This window comes from Ambystoma mexicanum, chromosome 13 (assembly GCF_040938575.1).
Source record: "Ambystoma mexicanum isolate Mex_15411 chromosome 13, UKY_AmexF1_1, whole genome shotgun sequence".
In the NCBI taxonomy this organism is placed as follows: domain Eukaryota; kingdom Metazoa; phylum Chordata; class Amphibia; order Caudata; family Ambystomatidae; genus Ambystoma; species Ambystoma mexicanum.
Genome location: NC_090938.1, coordinates 96,164,442 through 96,170,441, shown reverse-complemented (window position 1 = coordinate 96,170,441; position 6,000 = coordinate 96,164,442). Strand labels below are relative to the sequence as shown.

General features: G+C 40.1%; 1 long non-coding RNA gene across 1 annotated transcript in view; it reads right to left on the bottom strand.

Annotated features, from left to right (window-relative positions):
* Positions 1-275: 275 nt before the first annotated feature.
* The window catches only part of LOC138520929 (uncharacterized), a 92,947-nt gene continuing 87,222 nt past the window's right edge, over positions 276-6,000 (bottom strand). The window contains exons 2-3 of the long non-coding RNA XR_011282892.1: positions 1,289-1,460; positions 276-1,145 (exon numbers count right to left, since the gene is read on the bottom strand). This is a non-coding gene — a long non-coding RNA (uncharacterized lncRNA). The remainder of the gene's footprint in view (positions 1,146-1,288; positions 1,461-6,000) is intronic.

The following is a 6,000-nucleotide window of genomic DNA, read 5'->3' as shown; positions in this document are numbered from 1 at the left end:
GTCTGTCTGTCTGTCTATCTATCTATCTATCTATCTATCTATCTATCTATCTATCGATCCATCCATCTATCCATCCATCTATACAGCGCCATACACACTCGCTCACATGCTTACTCAGTCACTTCCATGCTCACTTAAACAGACACACACAGACACACACACTGACTGGCTGACCTCAGAATGCCGATAACAAATGCTATGTCAGGATAATTCATTCCTGCCCGTAAAGATCTAATGTATACCTATTAGCCCCTACTCCTACCTATACGCAGCTCTGCGTTGCTTCTCAACGCTAGGCTCGCACTCAATACATATCCAATTTCGAATCAAATCTGAAATAATGTTTTTTGAAAAACAAATGTCTTCAGGTAAGTGCAGGGCTATTATGCAAGTCTATGAAAAAAAGGCCGAGCATACTCGTCCTTGGCACTTAAGGGGTTAAAAAAGCCAAGAAATAGTACTGCTGGGCAATTAAGTGTAAGAAACAGAAAGTGGTGCTGCCACTTATTAGTTTAAACATACCATGGTTAATATATGTATTGATTAGTCAGATATGTTGCCTAGAATTGATCTACCCTTTGAAGCCATACCAGGTCTAATTTTAGGTTCATACAGTCATTATGCAACTAAAGGAAGCTACACCTTGTATATATCAAGGCAGCCCTCTTTAATTGGCTGTATAATTAATGTTGTTCATGTTGTTACTAATTACATATAGTCAAACATTATGGTGCTAATCGTTTCATTCTTAGCAATTTAACATGTGCCGAACTTAACATATTTAAACAAAAAAAATAATGAAAATGTAACAAGAATGGACAGTGCACAGTACGAGTGCCGTCAATTAGTCCCAAAAACGGTATTAATGTGCATTGTTGTAGATACAGAAGGTACTTCAAAAAACAGATGGTCGCAATTATTAAAGACATATGAAAAGAGAAGAAAGGAGAATTAGTGCAGGATCAATTGTAAGTGCAAATATGTGTCCTCAAAATTAGGTCGCGCTGCAGGAAAAAGTCACCAATCCTGGGTCTACGCTGTGGTGGAAATCCCAAGATGTGTTGTGGACTCTTGATTGCTGGGTCCATGGACGTTTCGGCAACAGGTAAGTGCGCCTTCTTCTGGGCCTTGAACCTTGTCTCTCTCTAAAAGAAGAACAAACATGTAAGTTATGGTGAAGTTTAAAAAGGATAAAATGAAGAGACCCAGAGGGTAGGCTCTGGGAGGATGGCCATGGCTTCCAAAGAAGCTGAGGAAGGCGACTCTTCCAAAGGTAAGTACCACTCACCTTATGCGAATACCCTTGAAGGTGGGGCAAGTTGAAAGTGGAGCTGTTTCTGTAGAAGTGTAGGGGCTACTGACACGCCTCTATGGTTGGGTAGTGCGACGTCACCGCTGGGTACATGGAGCAAGGACGCCCTCTTGGAATATGGGCGGTTGTCCCTGTAGTGCGATGGGCTCTGTTAGAAGAATCACAGTAATCTTGTAAAAAAGTGTAAAAAAGTGCAACCAAAGGCACCACAATAATGCTTCTCGTTGATGGAAAAAGAAGAGCACAGAATAGCAAATTAAGTGTCACCTTTTAACTTACCAAGCTAGCAATTAACTATAAAGCAAATACCATCTTTAAACAAGCACCACAAAAGCAACAGTTTTGGCTTTTGTGAAGGCATGGGAAAGACATTTGCCAGGCACTGGCGTAGTGATAGTACTTGCCCACAAGACGGTAACAGCTGCAAAATGCTATGAGTGCCTGGGAATGTGGTAGCTGAACCTATTCACAAGCCAAAACTGTTGGATTTGACAATGCTTGTTGTTAACAGGAGTTCAGTAAATAAAAGTCTGCTTATACCTAAAGTTTGTGAAGGCACGCTTGGTTAAGACAATTTTATTACACCAGTAACACGTTTAAAGCTGTAATTAAGACGTTGGATGGGTTGAAAAAACACAAGCAAGCCCTCACAGCACTACGCTGGATGTTACTGTTAGATGAAGATAGCTCAGAGAGATTCCAGGGCATTGTGTTTTGGGCAGATGTAGTCAGGTAGTGGGTGGAAATTGCCATAGGGATTACCCTTGCTATGGGCAGTCAATGTGTGGATCAATAACCTAACAAGAGCCACAAGGTGTGTGTCCCTCCTCATAACCCATCTCCCTTCTAGCTGTACTTCAATGCAATAGTTTGGGCTGATGTGTGGAGCGCCAAAACTAAAGAATAACCTCCACAATCCTGGAAGGAGTAGCACAGTGCCACAGAGAGGATGTGCCTTCTCCGGCTAGGGGGAGCTACATGGCTGGTTCCCAGAGGAAAATCAATGCATAAAGATGCAGACACCCGGGTGGGGAAGTAGTGTATTTATTGTTTATGTGTAGTGTTTGTGTTTACTCTGTGTTTCATCCACTAAACCATCAAGCTCCGCTGTGGGATTAGATGGGCTCTTTAAAAAGGATATTGGACTGTTCTCCCCTGTCCGAGAAAGGAGACAGCTGGAGACTACAGAAACATGAACCCTGGAGTGCCATGTCCTCGAGCACCCCCTGGTTCTCAGATGATAGCAAAGACAGGCCACGTAAACCAGGTGCGGCCCGCGTAAACTGCTGGCTCGGGCTGAGGCTCAAGATCCCACTATTCGATGAAGAAGAACAGCAGGCATCAGAACTCAGGAATCTTGGATGAGCGGCTAGAATTGAATAAAGATCATAGTGCCGTGCGATAATAGACACGTAAGCAAGGAACAAGAAATAAAATGTGGCATAAATAACGATTAAACAGATCCAACTTAAAAATTCAGTGTCGAGGAACTAACTGGTATTCAGGGGAAGACATTCCAGGTGTGTACCGCCATCACCTCAGGCAGTCATCTGAGGACACAGGTACATGTAACAAATACTGCAACATACTTATTTAGAGTGCGTATGTGGATGAAACTCCGGGTGGTCCTCTGAGGGAAACAGCTACACATATAAAATGATATTCCATTCCAGTGACCCTATACCCCCCCACCCCCTTCCCCTCCCTGTTCACATCAGGTGAGACTTTATGTTCCACAATAGCCAGAATGATCATTTTATATATTACATCATATATCTGTGATGTCATCATTGTGATCATGGGGTGTGCGACAAGGGCCTCATAGTTGAAGTGGCGAACCTACCAAAACTTGCTGAATTCTAAGTGCTTTGTTCCACTATTCCATAGCCATAATATCACTTAAGCTACATTTTTTCACTGAATATATATATTTATACAGGGCTGAGTTCATAAGCTAAATAAGTAGCTTAAGTAAGTGCCTTCTACTTACACTTTTTTGAGCTTAGTAAATTTAGTTTTACTTACACTTTTCTTTTGTACAGCATAGTGAATTTAGTTTTACTTACACTATTCTTTTGTTGAGCTTAGTAAATTTAGTTTTACGTACACTATTCTTTTGTTGAGCATATTAAATTTAGTTTCACTTACACTATTCTTTTGTTGAGCTTAGTAATTTAGTTTTACTTACATTATTCTTTTTTGAGCTTAGTAAATTTAGTTTTACTTGCACTATTCTTTTGTTGAGCTTAGTAAATTTAGTTTTACGTACACTATTCTTTTGTTGACCTTAGTAAATTTAGTTTTACTTACAATATTCTTTTGTTGAGCATAGTAAATTTAGTTTTACTTACACTTTTCTTTTGTACAGCATAGTGAATTTAGTTTTACTTACACTATTCTTTTGTTGGGCTTAGTAAATTTAGTTTTACTTACATTATTCTTTTGTTGATCTTAGTAAATTTAGTTTTACGTACACTATTCTTTTGTTGAGCATATTAAATTTAGTTTCACTTACACTATTCTTTTGTTGAGCTTAGTAATTTAGTTTTACTTACATTATTCTTTTTTGAGCTTAGTAAATTTAGTTTTACTTGCACTATTCTTTTGTTGAGCTTAGTAAATTTAGTTTTACGTACACTATTCTTTTGTTGACCTTAGTAAATTTAGTTTTACTTACAATATTCTTTTGTTGAGCATAGTAAATTTAGTTACACTTACACTATTTTTTGAGCTTAGTAAATCAGCCCAATACAAATATATATGCGGAACTGATTTACTAAGCAAAATAAGCAGCTTACAGAAGTACCTAAGTCTATTTACACCTTTTTTGTTGAGCTTAATGAATGTAGTCTTACTTAAGCTACTCATTTAGTTAATCAGCCCCATACATGTATATGTCTTTTTCAAACCTTGCAGTCATTGGTAATGCTATGATAAAGGGGCAATAACCTGGTATGAAAATTCTTTGTTCAAATGTAATCTTCATTCGGTTGTAATAGTAAGCAGCATGGCTTTGGGATAAGCCAAGTCTTTTGTATTGTACCAGCCAATCGATCGTCCATGACTTTCAGTGACTGGCAACGGAAGGCAAGCCTGCTCATTACTGCTTCGTGCGGCAGCCCATTCTTCGAGCCGGCGGAACGCATACAGTGTAATGTCTCTGCTAAGATCCAAAATGTAATGTGCATGATCTCTTGTGATTTTGGGCGGATGCACAGCATAGAGGCAATAACTTCGAAATACGATTGAACGAACACAGATGTTTCTGCGCAGAATTATCTTTCACAGCAGGCATCAAGCGGAAAGATGCAAATTTGGGGAAGTAGGTTATCCAAATACTTTCAGAAGGATAATCGACAGCAATTCAGACAGCTACTGCCAATTTAAATACAAGACAGTCTTAACATACTAAAGAAACTGAAGTGTTATACATTAAGCAGTTAAAGGAGGCAAAATTGCCAAATCTTGAAAGCAAAGTTGTGTTGTTTAAAAATCTGGACATGTTAAGCTGGTGCTCTTGACGGACATCAATTGGGCGTTGCCGAGTGTAGAAGATGTAATTTTGCATAGGTTTGCTCCAAAGCAACCTCTCGGAGTGGCCTTAATAAGGATAAGAAAATGTGGTAAGAACTTGTAAATTGCACAATGATCAAAGCCAGGTGTGCCAAAGTCTGTGAAATTATACAATGTATGCTGTGCTGGTGTAATTACAGGCATTGTGAGTCTCTGCATGGCATCTAGCAAACCAGTTGAGAAAATGCCCGGGCCTGTCTCATAAGGACACTTTTCTTTTGCTTATAGATAAGTGATGTAGCTGGTTGAATCCAGGTGCCACATTACCAACAACTGATTAAAGAGCTCATGAGCAGTTGATTCCAAAAATAAGGGTGCCTGCCACCCCTTTGGTGGAAAACCCTGAAAGGAATTACCTCAGCTGAAGACTTGATAGGAAGGGTATCCTTCTAGTCCGAGATGTTGGTGCAAGGGAATTGTAGGCGGTTGCAGGAAGTCAGGACTTCATGGCAGCAGCTTCAAGAGCAGTACACATCCTAACACTGTAAGACTAGACAGGAAGGTTTAAAGGAAGGCTTCAGAAGCAGAAGTAAGGAAAGACTGTGACGGTCAACATAGGAAGTGCAGATCAGCAGAAAGGACAGGGGACACATAAAGGAACTGCTGCCTGAATGCCCACTTTTAAGAGAGCCACTTGCTGAACTTCCTCATGATCTAGCACCTTTACACCATTTTGAGTTGGGGAGTGAATTCCTTCCGCCATCTTGGAATGGGCATTTCCAGTCCAACTCTAAGTGCTGCCAGGAGTTTAGCATGAGAAAAGGAGTTCTGGAGGCTGACTCGCCTCTTGTTTGGGACCTACCGAAAAACAGAGAAACTGACATCGAATCAAAGCCCTTCCCTGAACCTGTTTCAGATCACTACAGGACTTGCCGCTGCAAGGAAAAGGAAAAAGTTCATGTGCTGGAGTCACACATTATCAATGTGTCCAACATGTGTGGGTAAAAAAGTATACTGACTCTGATGTCAAGCTGATGTGAAGTTCATGCTACAGAACTAAGTTTATCCTACTTGACCCGATCTCCATATTAATCATATGATTAATTATAAAAACAACACCAATTCAATTGGCCACGGTTATGACCATACAGGGTCTCAATATGAGTTGGGTTCTG